This window comes from Microcaecilia unicolor, chromosome 7, assembly GCF_901765095.1.
Source record: "Microcaecilia unicolor chromosome 7, aMicUni1.1, whole genome shotgun sequence".
NCBI classification, from domain to species: domain Eukaryota; kingdom Metazoa; phylum Chordata; class Amphibia; order Gymnophiona; family Siphonopidae; genus Microcaecilia; species Microcaecilia unicolor.
Window position 1 is genome coordinate 91234493 of NC_044037.1, and position 17190 is coordinate 91251682.

Consider the following 17190-nt stretch of genomic DNA (forward strand, 5'->3'; position numbering starts at 1 on the left):
GCACCTACATGTGGGTACAGTGGGTTTCTGCTGGGTTTTGGAGGGCTCACATTTACCACCACAAGTATAACAGGTAGAAGGGGGGATGGGCCTGGGTCCGCCTGCCTGAAGTGCACTGCACCCACTAAAACTGCTCCAGGGACCTGCATACTGCTGTCAGAGAGCTGGGTATGACATTTGAGGCTGGCATAGAGGCTGTCAAAAAATATTGTTAGTTTTTTTTAGGGGGGGAGGGGGTTAGTGACCACTGGGGGAGTAAGGGGAGGCCATCCCCGATTCCCTCCGTTGGTCATCTGGTCAGTTCGGGCACCTTTTTGAGGCTTGCTTGTAAGAAAAAAATAGACCAAGTCGCCCAAGTGTTCATCAGGGATGCCCTTCTTTTTTCCATTATCGGTCGAGGACGCCCATGTGTTAGGCACGCCCCAGTCCCGCCTTCGCTACGCTTCCGACACGTCCCCGTGAACTTTGGTCGTCCCCGCGACGGAAAGCAGTTGAGGGCGCCCAAAATCGGCTTTCGATTATGCTGATTTGGGCGACCCTGGGAGAAAGATGCCCATCTCCCGATTTGTGTCGAAAGATGCGCACCCTTCTCTTTCGAAAATAAGCCTGATAAGTGGCACATTTTAAACAAATCGGAGATTTTTTTTTTTTTATCATGTAGCACATAGTTAAACTCTTCTGGAACTTTTTGCAGAGTAAATGGTAGCAGCAGTCAATGTAGCTGGTTTTAAAAAGGTTTAGCTCAATTCCTGGAGGAAAAGTCCATAAACCATTATTAAGGTAGACCTGATGGAACCGTAAGGTAGGTAGAATTGAATCTTGCTACTTTTTGGGACTCTTCCAAGTACTTGTGACCTGGACTGACCACTGTTGGAAACAGGATACTGGGCTAGCTGAATCCTTGGTTTCACACAGTAGGGCAACTCTTCTGTTCTTAACACAGCTTCTATCGGGAAAAAAAGAATAAACTGGACCACACAGAATCTACATAGTGATAGCATGCCTCTCATTAGTTGGCTGATTACACAGAATACAGAAATAACCCTCATTAAGGGGGTCTTTTATGAAGCGGTGGTAAAACCAATGTGGGCTTACCGCTCTTTAATCCAGAAATACCGCTGGGTTACCACAGCAGCCCAGTGGTAGTTCACATCCCCAGCGTGCGCCACTTGCGGTGCTACAAATTTTTTTTTATTTTTGTGTTACCAGTGGTAATTGGGCAGTGCCATGTGCTGCCCAGTTACTGCTGGGTTATCATGGGAGCCCTTACCGCCACCTCAATGGATGGCGGTAAGTGCTCCCCCCATAGCCGCCGAGAGGGGGGGGCAGGGGGGACAAAACTCCCCGGGCCTCCAACGGGGGCCCAGCGCCACAGTCCCACCCGCCCTCCGTCGTCGACCGTCTTCCCCCTGCATTGAAATCGCAGTCTCACCTCCGTGAAAGCAGCACTGCAGGCAGCAGAATGCCTCCCTTCGGCTCTCCTTCCCTCCCTGTGTCCTGCCCTCGTCTGACGTAACTTCCGTGAGGGCGGGACACAAGGAGGGAAGGAGGGCCAAAGGGAGGCGTTCTGCTGTCTGCAGCGCTGCTTTCACGGAGGTGAGACTGCGATTTCAATGCAGGGGGCCCGGCCTGGTGGCGGACGGAAGGGGGGAGCGGTGGCGACCTCAGGGGGGGAGGGGGGAGCAGCGGCGGCGACCTCGGAGGGGTGGAGGGGGAGCAGTGGCTGTGGCGACGGCGATCTCGGGGTGGCGGGGCGCCGAGGGTGGTAGGGGCGGGGCCTGGCCCAGTCTCTCTGCGGCCCTGGCTCCCCCCCCCCCCCCCCCCAAATGGCTGCACAGCAAGTGAATCACTTGCCACACGGATGCTTCTTTTTGTGTAAAAACAGTCTTTTACCCGCTGCGGTAAAATGGGGCCTCAGTGTGCATCAAAAACAAGCGCTGATGCCTGCCCAGGTCCCCTTTTACCGCAGCTTGGTAAAAGGATCCCTAAATAAAGAATAAGTCACCACAAATTGCAAATAGGAATATGCAAACTAAAAGCAAACGCTTGTCCATTCCAGCTTTATCCCCTCTCCTCCTGATCCCTGCAGGACAGGAAGAAAAGTGGAAAGAACAGGACAGGAGCTGAATTAGGGAGCAAAGCGATTCTTCAGTAACAACCCAGCCCAAGCAAAGACAGCAAGGCAAATATTAGAACTGCCTTCAAACAACAGTACACATCCTATTGGGAGGTGCAGACTGGAAAGCAGAACCAGCTGGACTGCTACAGATCCCTACACAGAAACTACAAGCAAGCAGAATCCTTCATCTCAGTTACACACCCAGAACACAAACAGACCCCTCATTACAGAATTAGTGACCACAAACTAGAAATAGAAATCTACAGACACAAACCGCACTGGAAATCCCAAGAAACCAGACTGCATGCAGTACAAGATTGCATAAACAAGAAATTCATTTTCTCCTGTACTGTGCAAAGTACAAAAACATCAGAGATGCACATTTCCCAAAACTAAGGACTTCTCACAAAAGAATGAGTATGAAAAATTCTGTATAATCTGGGAGAAAGAGGAGAAGCTGCAGCTGTAGCAGCAAAATATGTTGTATTCTGCCAGCAGCTCAGGAATATATAATCTTACCAGGGACAACACGGACAGCACCAGAAGCTGGGAACTGTCTTTGCTATTGTCCTCTCTGTACTCTCTAATTTTCTAATAGGGCCACAGACCTTTATGTAAGGAGAGTAAATAAAAGCAAGAGAAAAAGGAAACCGATATGGTTCTCCAAGCAAGTGGCTGAGAAAATAAAGGCTAAAGAGTTGGCGTTCCTGAAATACAGAAAATCTCAAGAAGAGGAACACGGGGAGGAATACCGGATGAAACTGAAAGAAGCCAAGAGAGAGGTACGTCTGGCGAAGGCGCAAGCAGAAGAACAAATGGCTAGAAATGTAAGGAGGGGCGACAAAAATTTCTTCAGGTATATTAGTGAAAGGAGAATGACTAAAAAGGGAATTGTGAGACTAAAAGATACAGCGAAACGCTATGTGGAGAATGATGACGAAAAAGCCAATTTGCTAAATAGATACTTTTGTTCTGTTTTCACTGAAGAAAATCCTGGAGAAGGACCACAAGGGACTGGCAAAAGTACACCTGAGAATGGAGTGGATAGAGCAACGTTCACGGAAGAGAGTGTGTATCAACAACTTGGAAAGCTAAAGGTGGACAAAGCCATGGGACCGGACGGGATCCACCCCAGAATATTGAGGGAGCTCAGAGAGGTTCTGGCGGGTCCTCTTAAAGATTTGTTTAATAAATCCTTGGAGACGGGAGAGGTTCTGAGGGATTGGAGAATGGCGGATGTGGTCCCTCTTCACAAAAGTGGTGATAGGGAAGAAGCTGGAAACTACAGGCCAGTAAGCCTCACTTCGGTTATTGGAAAAGTAATGGAAGCAATGCTGAAGGAAAGGATAGTGAATTTCCTGGAAGCCAATAAGTTGCAAGATCCGAGACAACATGGTTTTACCAGAGGGAAATCGTGCCAAACGAATCTCATTGAATTCTTTGATTGGGTAACTGGGTAACTGGGGATGTAATCTACTTAGATTTTAGCAAAGCTTTTGACACGGTTCCCCACAGGAGGCTCTTAAATAAACTCATTGGGCTGAAGATAGGTCCCGAAGTGGTGAACTGGATTAGGAACTGGTTGACGGACAGACGACAAAGGGTGGTGGTAAATGGAGTTTGCTCGGAGGAGGGAAAGGTGAGTAGTGGAGTGCCTCAGGGATCGGTGCTGGGGCCAATTCTGTTCAATATATTTGTGAGTGACATTGCCGAAGGGTTAGAAGGTAAAGTTTGCCTATTTGCGGAAGATACTAAGATTTGCAACAGAGTGGACACCCGGGAGGGAGTGGAAAGCATGAAAAAGGATCTGAGGAAGCTAGAAGAATGGTCTAAGGTTTGGCAATTAAAATTCAATGCAAAGAAATGCAAAGTGATGCACTTAGGGAGTAGAAACCCATGAGAGACTTATGTGTTAGGCGGTGAGAGTCTGATAGGTACTGAGGGGGAGAGGGATCTTGGGGTGATAGTATCCGAGGATCTGAAGGCGACGAAACAGTGTGACAAGGCGGTGGCCGTAGCGAGAAGGTTGCTAGGCTGTATAGAGAGAGGTGTGATCAGCAGAAGAAAGGAAGTGTTGATGCCCCTGTACAAGTCATTGGTGAGGCCCCACCTGGAGTATTGTGTTCAGTTTTGGAGGCCGTACCTTGCGAAGCATGTTAAAAAAATGGAAGCGGTGCAAAGAAAAGCTACGAGAATGGCATTTGCGTTCCAAGATGTATGAAGAGAGACTTGCTGACCTGAACATGTATACCCTGGAGGAAAGGAGGAACAGGGGTGATATGATACAGACATTCAAATATTTGAAAGGTATTAATCCACAAACAAATCTTTTCCGGAGATGGGAAGGCAGTAGAACGAGAGGACATGAAATGAGATTGAAGGGGGGGCACTCTCAGGAAAGATGTCAGGAAGTATTTTTTCACAGAGAGGGTGGTGGATGCTTGGAATGCCCTCCCGCGGGAGGTGGTGGAGATGAAAACGGTAACGGAATTCAAACATGCGTGGGATATACATAAAGGAATCCTGTGCAGAAGGAATGGATCCTCAGAAGCTTAGCCGAAATTGGGTGGCAGAGCAGGTGGGGGGAAGAGGGGTTGGTGGTTGGGAGGCGAGGATAGTGGAGGGCAGACTTATACTGTCTGTGCCAGAGCCGGTGATGGGAGGCGGGACTGGTGGTTGGGAGGCGGGGAATCCTGCTGGGCAGACTTATACAATCTGTGCCCTGAAAAAGACAGGTACAAATCAAGGTAAGGTATACACATATGAATTTATCTTGTTGGGCAGACTGGATGGACCATGCAGGTCTTTTTCTGCCGTCATCTACTATGTTACTATGTTACAATTATTAGCATTATTTTGTATTTTCCCCCTTTTATTTAACCACTTTCCCCTGGATTCTCTATAGCGTGACTTAAGTGCACATGCAACACCAACTTGAGTGAATTCTTTCAAAAAGGCGGTAAATAAATCCTAATAAATAAATAAATTCACTTGTATTCTGGATTTGTGCACACAACTGAATTAGCTAGCAAGCCAATCAGTGTTGATAATTGGCAATTAACAAGCAATTACTGACACTAATTGGCATTAATTAGAATTTGCACGCACAGCTGTCTAAGTAATAGGTATAAATTCTAAGGTGCATTGCTGAAAAGGGGGCATGGCCATGGACACAGGATGGGCGGGTCATAGGCGTTTCTAAAATCTATGCGTGTTGTTATAGAATACACCCGGTCTGCGCATAATTTAGGCACCAGATGGTGTAGCTGCCCATGGCTAAAATTTAGTCACGTGCCTGGGCTCTCCGCATATTCTATAAGCCACGCCCACGGCCACCGAGAGACTGAGCTGGGCCCGGGGCAGGACCGCCACTGCTTAGACCCCCCAGGACTGCTGCTGCCGGGCCCCCCCCCAGGACGGCCACTGCTGGACCCCCCCGAGGACCACCGCTGCCACTCCCCCTGGACTGCCGCATAGCCAGACCACAAAATTTTGGGAGGGGCCAGAGCCCAAAGTGGGGGGACACATTTTGCCCCACCTCCCTGCCCCCAACCTCAACTCCATATACCTTGGCTGGTGGGGGTCCCCAAGCCCCACCAACAGCAGCCTTCCTCCAGAGCTATTCTCCGCCACACCTACCCTGCGGCTGCTTTTCCCCTCAAGTCGACAGCAGGGCAGGTGGAGAACAACGTCAGAGGAATGCTTTTGCTGGCAGGGCTTGGGGACCCCTGCCAGCCAAACCAGAGGCCCCGAAGCCCTGTGTCTGTGCCTCCCCAGCCTCTAAGGGGAGGCTCAGTGCCGGAGTTTTCTATCTCCTGCTCCTGTTGGGATGCGATCACCCGGGCCCTGTCAGGAGTAGGAGAGAGACAGACCCTGGTGCCAGGCTCCCCTTGGAGGCTGGGCCTGGGGGAATCTTTTCTCCCCCGCCCCGCCCTCTCGGTGGCCCTGACCACACCAAAATTTAGACATATTTTTTTCGGTACTGATTTTTTTGGCATGATATATAGAATCTAGCCCTTTAGGGACTATAAAGGATACCAAAAGTAAAGTGCCAAAGTGTAGCTCACTGAGCACAAATTCTATAATGGCATCTGGGTATCCAGATTCTGTTATAGAATACTAGTATAAGCTGACATTTACACCAACATTTATGTGTGGTGAGTTATGCCATGTTGATGGCAGGCATAAATGTGAGTGACAGTATTCTATAACTTGCTGGGCACAGAGGTGGTAAGAATGAGGGAAATTACTAGACACAGTGGAAGGAAAGATAGGGAGACATGCTGGGCATGGATAAGGGAAGGGAACAGAAGAGAGAGGGGAGATACTGGACACAAGTGGAATGAAAGAGAAGAGAAGAGAAGAGAAGAAAGAGGCAGTGGCGTTCCTAAAGTGGCTGACACCTAGGGCGGGTCGCCGATGCACCCCCCCCCCGGGTGCAGCGCAACCCCCCACCCCCCGGCGAAAGGACACCTCCCCCCGGCGAAACGACACTCCCCCAGGTGCATTTTTACCTGCTGGGGAGGGGGGGGGGGCGCGCGCCTGTCGGCTTCGCTCGTTCCCTGCTCCCTCTGCCCCGGAACAGGAAGTAACCGACAGACACATGACACCCCCCCCCCCCAGCGGCATGCACCCGGGGCGGACTGCCCCCACGGCCCCCCCCCTTGGTACGCCACTGGAAAGAGGGAACTCCGTTCACTGGGTAAATCTCTCTTATCTGCACCCTTCTCCTCCACTGCTAACTCCAGACTCCGTTCCTTTTATCTTGCTGCACCATAAGCCTGGAATAGACTTCCTGAGCCGGTACGTCAAGCTCCATCTCTGGCCATCTTCAAATCTAAGCTAAAAGCCTATCTTTTTGATGCTGCTTTTAACTCCTAACCCTTATTCACTTGTTCAGAACCCTTATTTTATCATCCTCACTTTACTATTCCCTTATCTCTTGTTTGTCCTGTTTGTCTGTCCTAATTAGATTGTAAGCTCTGTCGAGCAGGGACTGTCTCTTCCTGTTCAAGTGTACAGCGCTGCATACGTCTAGTAGCGCTATAGAAATGATAAGTAGTAGTAAGTAGTAGTAGTAGTAGTAAGAGAGAGCGGAGATGCTGGACATAGATGAGGGGAGGGGAACAGGAGAAGGGAGATGCTGGGCACAAATGGGGGAAGGGAAGGGAAAAGAGAGAGGACAGAAGAGATGCTGGATAATAAATGGGCTTCTTGGCTTCAACTTCAGTTTTTTTTTTCTACACATATATATTACTAATTTGTGATCACTTATTTTGTAGTTTCGCCCTATCCTTGTTCTGCATCTGTGACTAAAGTGAGATATTCTGCTGATGTGTACTGTGTGTAAATAATCCTGCTTGTTCTGTTTTCCCAATAGGGAGGGAAAGGGGATGGGATTTGATATACTGCTTTTCTGTGGTTACAATCAAAGTGGTTTACATATTATATACAGGTACTTATTTTGTACCTGGGGCAATGGGGGGTTAAGTGACTTGCCCAGAGTCACAAAGAGCTACAGTGGAAATTGAACCCAATTCCCCTGGTTCTTAGGCTACTGCATTAACCATTAGGATACTCTGTGCATTGGTGTTCTACAGACAGGCATACTATTTGCAATACTGCCTTTTTGTATACTCTACAGCTGGTTGCAGGGGTGTGGCTACTATGGGGGCACCCCGTCCACTAAAACTGGCCCTGTATGGAAATACTGGCATAATTCTTATAGAAAAAAAAAAACACTGCATAGAACCAACTACTGAACTAGCTGTGGGCACAACCAAAGACCTAATTTGGCTAAAAAGCTGTTTATGGAATTCACTGGAGAACCAAATAGGGGTTTTTGTTTGTTTTAATATGAATATACTATAAATAATCATATCCTAATTTGCATAAGAAAGATATCAAACAATTACAGTTGCATAAATACTACCCAAGCAGTCGACCCAGTCAGGAAGGAAGCCCAGCTACTTTTAACAGTGTTGCCACACTGCCTCCCAACATTTGTCTTCAACTAAAATCCCCCCCCCCAACACACACACACTCAAATGCTGGGGGGGGGGGGGGGCTCAAGGGAGGTGGGTCCCCTAGACTACTAGGAATAGTTTATAGGGGGATCTGGAGGTGTGGGTCCACTAGACTACCAGAAATGTATTTTTGGGGTGTTGGGAGAATCAGGGTGTGGGAGTACCTTTTGGGGTGAGGGAATCGGAGAATTGGAGGGTTATCTTGGGAGAAGGATTAGAGGATAGTAGGATTATCTCAGGGGTTAGGGGAGTGAGGAATCTGGGGGCATTTACAGCAAAAGAAGAAATGAGCATTACAGATGATACTGCAGAATAGTGAACCAACCCTTCTACACCTCCTCTGAGGTGACCTTACAGTTCTTGCCTTGTGTTCTGCCTTGCAGTGTTCTGCATGCTTCTCTGCATTGGGGCTAAAAAGTTAAGCACCCCCAATATTGAGCAGACTGCTTCATTACGTATAGGGAAGGGCAATTTGTATTTAGTTTGGCAACCCAAATAATTTTTAAAGGTCGGTACCTACTCATTTTAATATGCTATACGCCGATCTCCTACACCCAGATTTGCGGATAAAACAGACTGGCACATGGGTGCTCTGATGGCAGTTAACACTAGGGGGAAAGCACCAACAGCTTTTTAAAAACGGGATACAGTTCCTTCAATTCAAAATCAATATGCCAATATAGACCCGACATGGGCCGTGTTTTGGTGCACAGTGCCTGTGTCAGGGGTCACGTACGATCTATTATAAAATGAGTATTGTGACCAGACTTACTGTGTCCCGTTTTTGAAGGCGCGGTGCTTTTCTGCTGTATTTTGGACTGTGATTTGTACTTTGAACCCTCTCTGTATTGTTGTAGTTAACACTAGGGGGACACCAGGGCTGCTGAGAGAGGGGCAGGAGGCACAATTCCCTGGGCCCAACCTCGGTGGGGGGGGGGGGGGGTCCAGCACTAGGGTCTGTCTCTGTCCTGCTCCTGTCAGGACCCAAGTGATTGCGTTAATGCAATAACCTGGTCCTGGCACGCAGGAGCAGGAGAGAGATGGAGGCCCCTCTCGGAGGCTGGGGAGGAGCAGACGCCCTAAGGCAGGAAGGTAGGGGTGGGGTGGCAGCAGTTGCCTGCATCCTGAGTGGAGGGGAGTAGTGGCAGCCCTGGAAGACATGTCCAGACAGGTCTTCCAGGTTTTTTAGAGAGCAGAGCAGGTCCAGACTGGCACCATCAAGCATATATGTAGCTGCTTTATCCTGCATGTACACCTAGAAACATTTCTCTGCATAGTGCCCCCATAAAATGGCACACAGATGTCATGCTCACCCTTTCTGCATCTCAGTTCATTTAGATTTTGCTCACACCTTTTTTAGTAGTAGCTGAAGGTGAGTTACATTAAGGTACTCTGAATATTTCTCTGTCCCAGGAGGGCTCACAATCTAAGTTTGCACTTAAGACAATGGAGGGTTAAGTGACTTGACCCAGATCACAAGGAGCAGCAGTGGGATTTGAACCTGTCACCTCTGGATTACAAGACCAGTGCGCTAACCACTAGGCCACTCCTCCAGTTATTAGACAGTTCTCATGTCTCTGCAGAGCAGTGCAGTGCTCCTGTGCCATACCTTGTTTTGTAGAACTGTGTGCTTGTAATTATCTGTGTCTATGCTGGAAGGGTGCCAGCTCCTTTACAAGGACCTCTCTCTTATGGACTCATTTTCACTCTGATCTGGCCTGGAAAAAAAAAAAGCTCCTTTTAATGTCCCCTGTTTGTCTTTTCTATTATTAGTCTTGCCTGCTGTGTGCAGCTGGCCTGCAGCAAATCAAGCCTTTATTTGTCTTGGTAATTAGGAGCTGGAGGCTTTCCATGGGCGGCTGTCCCTATCCAGGGCCTAGGTGCTAAATGAACTTTGTTCTAGGTGCAATTATAGCCCACCAGGGCTTAACTTCACATTGTTTGTTTACATATGCCTGCCTTGTTGAAACGTTGCTTCTCTCCTAATTAAGATAATTGATTCTGTGCCTTTCATAATAGAATGTCACAGCATTTTCTTCCTTATTGACTTTCCCTTTCGATTTAAGTAAAATGTCCTTCACTGACAATAGTTCCTGCTAGTTATGAGTAATTATGTCAGCACTAATCCCCAGTGACCACAGAGGTTACACTGACAGTCTGTCTAATTCCCCAGCTGGTGAATACTCAAGGGCCCTTATTCCAGTCAAGATATTGCTAGTATTTAGGCCCCAATGCTCAGAAGCAAATGTAGGTGCAAGAGGCCATTAGCGCAGGACTAGCTCCCGTGTTTGCTGGCACACCATGCTCAAAGGCCCCCACCATGGGGAATTATGAGCTCACCAAGGGATAGCTCAGTAAGCATGCAAATGCATGCTGATGAGTTAATTCCCAACTTCTCCCCAATGCTCAGCAAGCAGTGCGCCAAACAAGGGCGCTCCTCCCGCGGCAAACCCTACTCCAGCTCAGAGCTGGCATCAGGGTTGTGCCGAGGTGTGGGGAGGAATGGGGGACCAGTTCTTGCCGGGGCACCCTATAGAAAACCAAAGAACCAACTTCCAGGCTAAATTTGAAGACCATAACAGTAAGGTTTGCCATCATATGGGGTGGAGGAGTTGCCTAGTGGTTAGAGCACCAGTTTTGACATCCAGATGTAGCAGGTTCAAATCCCACTACTGCTCCTTGTGATCTTGGCCAAGTCACTTAACTCTCCATCACCTCAGGTACAAACTTAGATTGTAAGCTCTCCAGGGACAGTGAAATACCCAGTGTACCTGAATGTAACTCACCCTGAGCTACTACTGATAAAGATGTGTACAAAATCCAAATAAATGTGCATGATGCTTATGTTTTCTTCCTTGGGAAGGGATTCAGAAGGCACAGAACTATTGTCAAATGACATGGGGGGGGGGGGGGGGGGGGAGCATGCAAGTGTAAAAAGAAAGTAGAAGAGCTTTGGCCATAAGATTGTGCCTTTCTTGGTAGTTCCCACTGACTTTGACAGCTGAGATAAAATTACCCTCTCACTAGTTCAGGAGATGTCTCTATGACACCAATCCTGGAAGGAGTTTTTTTCTACTTGATCTGTTGACACCTCTTCCTCCTCCTCCTCCTCCTCCCCTCTGGCATTCTGGGCATGGCTGAAGAACTGTGCTTAATGCAGAATTCTTCAGCGCATATGCCACACACTGTCCTCCTGCTGAACTCCCAAATGCTCAACGCTAACAATGCCTAAATTTGCTTGTCAGTGCTGAGCATTTGGGAGTTCCTTCTCAGTCATTGCCTTTCTGTCTTTTAGCTCAAACACTTGTATTTGCTTTTATTGTGTGTCTTGTCTGTCCAGAGGCATTGGAATGGGGTAGGTTACTAAGGGCCCAACCAATATTTTGTCCAACACAGCATCAGCAACAAGAGCTTAGGGGCAGGGTTGAAGATTGGTTTGTTTGGCCTTCCAACAAATAAGAAGTTACACTGGCCCCCATGATTGCCTTGATCAGACTGTAAGCTCCAAGAGGTAGGGACAGATTAGTATGTGGCATTGAGGAGTGATCTAGTGGTTAGGGTACCTATCTTGACATCCAGAGCTCGCCGGTTCAAAACCCACTGCAGCTACTTGTGATCTTGGCCAAGTCACTTAACCTTCCATTACCTCAGGTACAAACTTAGGGCCCTGTTTACTAAGGTACGTTAAAAATGTACATACCTACAATATCCTTGTAGATGCCTATATGGTTAGCTAATTGTAAGCATGTTAAGGGCTCTTAGATTGTGAGCTCTCCAGGGACAGGGAAATACCCAGTATACCTGAATGTAACTCACCTTGATCTACTACTGAAAAAGGTATGAGCAAAATCCAAATAAATTATGGGTCTCTGTACAGCACTGCTTACATCTGCTATAGAAATGATGATAATATTATAACATTTTACAAAAGAAAACATGAAGCAAAAGGGCTCAGAGCCCACATACAACTACTGGGGCACCTGATGTGGTCCAGGTTGAAAATCACTGGCATACAATGAATTAACAAAATAAGTGAGTAATTTAGTTAAATTTTAGAGGTAGAGCTGGTCCAGAAAATTTTTGTTTCATCTACTTTTTTCAAAGAAATATAGGTTATGCGATCATTGTGTTCTCCTCCCCACCCCCCACATCCTTTGCCTTTAGTGCCCAATCAACACCACATTTTCAGTGCATGTCAGGTCAAATTGAACCTGCCTGGGTATCCTTTTTGAAATTACATATTGTGAGGAAGTTGAGAACCTCACATCCCAGTTTGAAAGGCAGAAAGAGAACATAACCCAGGTGAAACTGGGGCTTCCAGCTACAGTACACCCTCAGAGACAGCCAGATTGATTGACAGAAGAAGGCGGGACTAACCTGATGAGGACAGAGCTCTGAGGTTAGGGTGGGTAGAATCTTGCAACCACCAGATGCTTGAAATGAATAGCCCAGGAATTAGAGGACAATGGGAGCTGGGGAGTCAAGAAAGTAACAGCTCAGAGCTGAGAAGAGAGTCACTGGAAGAAATGAAGGAGGTGGAAATCCCTGAGGGAGATGTAGAGACAAAAACTGAAACCCTAACTAAAGAGTTGGAAGTGAATGAGGGGTAAATGCCTGTTGTTTGATTTCTGTTCATACACTTCCAATAAGCAGTCAGAGGGAAGAGATGGTTGTAGCAATTATCAGATCTGTGATGGTGCAAATGTAAAAACACGCTATGTGCTGAAAAGGGATTGTTTGAAAGTTGTCAGGATTTTCTTAAGGAGAATTACAGCAGTCATTTTGGCACTGCTAGAACTTTATTTTTTTTTTTTTTTGGGGGGGGGGGGCCCCAGGGGGGAAGACTGCAACAGTCATTTTGAAAAGAATTTTCTTTAAAGCTGCTGGAATTTTCTGACAACAGATAATAGCAGCCATTTTGAAGGGGAAGTTGGTACTCCTTGAGAGCAAGTGAGAAAATTTACCTCTTCTTAAAGGAGATCTTCAGAGCTTTCAAGTTACCAAATTCCAGGAAGGAGATTTTAAGCATTACTCCTGGATTCCTGACAGCTTCATCATGATGCATTATGGGACCTTCAGCACTGATTTCAATGGGTAGAAGCAGGGATGTAAGAACTGGTCAAAAAGTCTCCCTCCTGGAACTGGGCAACTTAAGTACATAAGTACATAAGTAATGCCATGCTGGGAAAAGACCAAGGGTCCATCGAGCCCAGCATCCTGTCCACGACAGCGGCCAATCCAGGCCAAGGGCAACTGGCAAGCTTCCCAAACGTACAAAAATTCTATACGTTATTCCTCGAATTGTGGATTTTTCCCAAGTCCATTTAGTAGTGGTTTATAGACTTGTCCTTTAGGAAACCGTCTAACCCCTTTTTAAACTCTGTCAAGCTAACCGCCTTCACCACGTTCTCTGGCAACGAATTCCAGAGTTTAATTATGCGTTGGGTGAAGAAAAGTTTTCTCCAATTTGTTTTAAATTTACTACACTGTAGTTTCATCGCATGCTCCCTAGTCCTAGTATTTTTGGAAAGTGTGAACAGACGCTTCACATCCACCTGTCCCACTCCACTCATTATTTTATATACTTCTATCATGTCTCCCCTCAGTCGTCTCTTCTCCAAGCTGAAAAGCCCTAGCCTCCTTAGTCTTTCTTCATAGGGAAGTCGTCCCATCCCCGCTATCATTTTAGTCACCCTTCGCTGCACCTTATCCAATTCTGCTATATCTTTCTTGAGATGCGGCAACCAGAATTGAACACAATACTCAAGGCAGCTCTATACATCTGAGATGCCGAGACTGAATCTAAGAGACAAAAACATTTCTTTTGTATGTAGTTTACAGAACAGGGATTCCAACTGGAATTAGATATAATGGATTCACCTGCAGAGGTGTAGCTAGGGGAGGGGTGCAAAGGGAGCAGCTGTTTCCCTAAATGGATTTTGAATGAAATGATGCCTATGTGGATTGGGCCTGCAGCCTTGCATCGGTGCCTATTTTAGAAAAGGTCTGTTCCAGCTGCCATCAAAACCTGGCTATGCTTCTGTTCACCTGTACAGAGCATTTTAATTTTGATAAAGCATCTAGAGCAGAGACTTTTAGACTACAGTGTTTCTTCACCAGAGGAACCAGCTTTGCACTATTACCAGTGTTTGCTTTATTGCAAATAAACATGGGTAGAATTACCCAAAGAGGACTGGCTATATCACAATATATGTAGATATATTCACATGTGCAGACAGCATAGTAGGGCTCCATTAGTACTGTTTGGAAATTCTTGTTTTAAGCTGTTTGTCTTTCTTAGATGTATTATACCAACAAGCAAACTCTGAATTATTCCCATTTCAGAGCCTAGTGCAAGAAAAAATGGCAATATTAGAGAATGCAATGAGGTCTGCACAACATTTACAGAGGAAACCGATTAGAAAATTCTAAGAAAGGACTTAAAACAGAGACAATAACACAAGCATGGCTGAATGCACCAAGATAGCAATTATTAAAGTGCACCAAATAGCTCCCTGATGAGTGATCAGTCAGTTGGAAGCTATGTCCTATAAGCCACACACAAACATTTCAGTAAGAACATAGTGTTCATCCATCAACAGCCTATAGGTGACAGATACCAACCCTGACACACATTTTTTCTGCATGACAGGTTCTAAGAATGAGACGGGTGGCAGTCAAAAAGGACCTGCCACAGTCTATTATGTCACAATATTCGGGATAAGAACACTTAATTATTCATGAGAAACTCATTAGGTATTTATGTGACAATAAGATATCCCTAAGAATTGGGGGGAAAAGAGAGGGGGTAAGAGTTCCCTGATAATAACAACATCCTACTGGAAGGAAAACATTTGGGTCTAAATGAAGATTTATTATGTTTTGAACAAAATGCCTTTTGGGTTTATTTGTATGCCAGCTTTGGGCCTTGGTTGTACAGTGACACTGGAATTTTCCAACTCTTCCACTCCAGGCCTTAGTTAGCTTCCAGAAAGCCAGTGGCGTTCCTAGGGGGGGGGGGGGGGGCGGTGGGTGCGGTCCGCCCCGGGTGCACGCCACTGAGGGGGTGCCACACGTGCCTGTCCTCCGTTCGTTCCATGCTTCTTCTCTGCCCCGGAACAGATTACTTCCTGTTCCGGGGCAGAGAAGAAGCATGGAATGAACGGAGGACAGGCGCGAGCGGCACCCCCCCCAGCAGCGTGCACCCGGGGGGGGGGTGTTCCTTCACGGGGGGTGTCCTTTCGCCGGTGGGGGTCGCGCTGCATCTGGGGGGGCGGGGTGCATCGGCGATCCGCTCCGGGTGTCAACCCCCCCCTAGGAACGCCACTGCAGAAAGCTCTAAACCCTGGGCAATCCACAGTAAGAGATTTCTAAAACTTAAGTCTTCTGATTGAAAATGTGGGTCTTAAGAATACTTTGACTTCCACAGTCTTGAAGACCACATCCAAATTCATCTGAATGCTCTTTAGTTGTGGGCTCCCAAAATTGATGTACTCAATTCTTTTGCCTGCCTGACTCTATGGGACCCTTTTACAAAGCTGTGGTAACCACTAACATATGTTACTGCAGCAAAAAAAAAAAAAAAAAAAAGGCATACTGTGGTGTGCACTGAAGTGTCCTGTGGTAATTTTGCCATGTGCATGCGCTACTCATGCACTAAAAAATAAAATTTATATAAAGGGTAGCAGTGAAAGCTCACACACTAATCTGTTTTCATGGCTACACACTAATGGTAAAAGCAAGTGGCCATTAACACAAAAAAATAGGAAATTTGTCCATTTTACCCCAGCAGTAAAAGTGGCCTTAGCCAGTGGGAAAGACTGGCGTACGGGCGCCATAAAGCCACTTTTTACCGCTGTTTGGTACAAGGGCTCCTATATGCGCTGCAGCTTGCATTCACATGGCAGACTTTTTTGGATGCTGCAATATTTACATTTGTCTGAAGTGTTTTTAATGAGGTAGTTAAGTGAAATGAAATGATAGTGATTAGTAACTGTGAGATCCCAAATCTTGCAAATGTGTTCCCTGCCTGCACTCCTCCTCCCACTGATTTTCTCTTTGAACAGCAGAGAAAAGCCAAAAGGAGGGAGAAGTAATTGAGCGTCTGAAAATCCATCCCAAACAGAGAGGAAAAACACTGGATGGTGATCCTCATAGGATTACAATCTATCAGCAAGGGGATCCTGTCTGGATTCTCTCTGACTTCAAGCTATTTATCACTCAGGGGCCCTTTCACTAAGCTGCGCTGCATACCACAGGTTAAATTTGACTAAGGCATCCTACAGTAGTTTTCATTGGTGCAAATGGTCATGCCTAAATTTACACATGACCATAATGCTAAAGCGCTGTTCTATAAACTGCAAGGACCACAGGGTGATGGTGTAATATTAAATCCAACTTCCACTATAAGACCCAGAAATTCTAGGCAGTCGATAAAACATTAGTAAGAAAATGAGAGAAGTTCTTTAACTCAAGCTGGGACTTCAGTTTAATGAACTGGTTAGAGAGTTCATTTGTGCATGGCCTGTTCATATTAGGCTGAGTTATTCCTAGGAGCTGACTGCTGCATTCTCTCATAGTAATATAATTAGAGTACGCCTGCGGGGATACCTAGACATGTGAGGGTTTATTCAAAGAGTGGCAGGTGTTTTAAGTGAAGCCGCTTGTTAGCAAACCAAAAAAATAACGTGGGCCTGAGACAGAGTTGAGGATTTATGGCCTATCCCTGGCAGGTTCTGCCTTTCTTGTCATGCTCTGAACTGAAATACTCATGCCCAATGCTGCTGCTCAAACTTTCATGCTGTTTCTGTGTGGCTAGAATCCATCCGGCTGATATTCAGCACTATTTAACTGGCCAAGAACGACTCCTGGCTCGTTAAATAGCACTTTTACTAAGGCACGTAGGTGCCTACACGCGTGCCCGGACGGTAATTTCATTTTTTACGTGCTCACGATACGCGCATCTTGAATATTGTGTTCAATTCTGGTCGCCGTATCTCAAAAAAGATATAGTGGAATTAGAAAAAGTGCAGAGAAGGGCGACGA

General features: G+C 46.6%; 1 protein-coding gene and 1 pseudogene across 1 annotated transcript in view; both read right to left on the reverse strand.

The window, feature by feature from the left end:
- The window catches only part of LOC115474341, a 32442-nt pseudogene extending 19232 nt beyond the window's left edge, over positions 1 to 13210 (reverse strand).
- Positions 1 to 17190, reverse strand: part of TSC22D3 (TSC22 domain family member 3) — a 205332-nt gene that overhangs the window by 35570 nt on the left and 152572 nt on the right. The gene's annotated exons all lie outside the window — the stretch shown is intronic.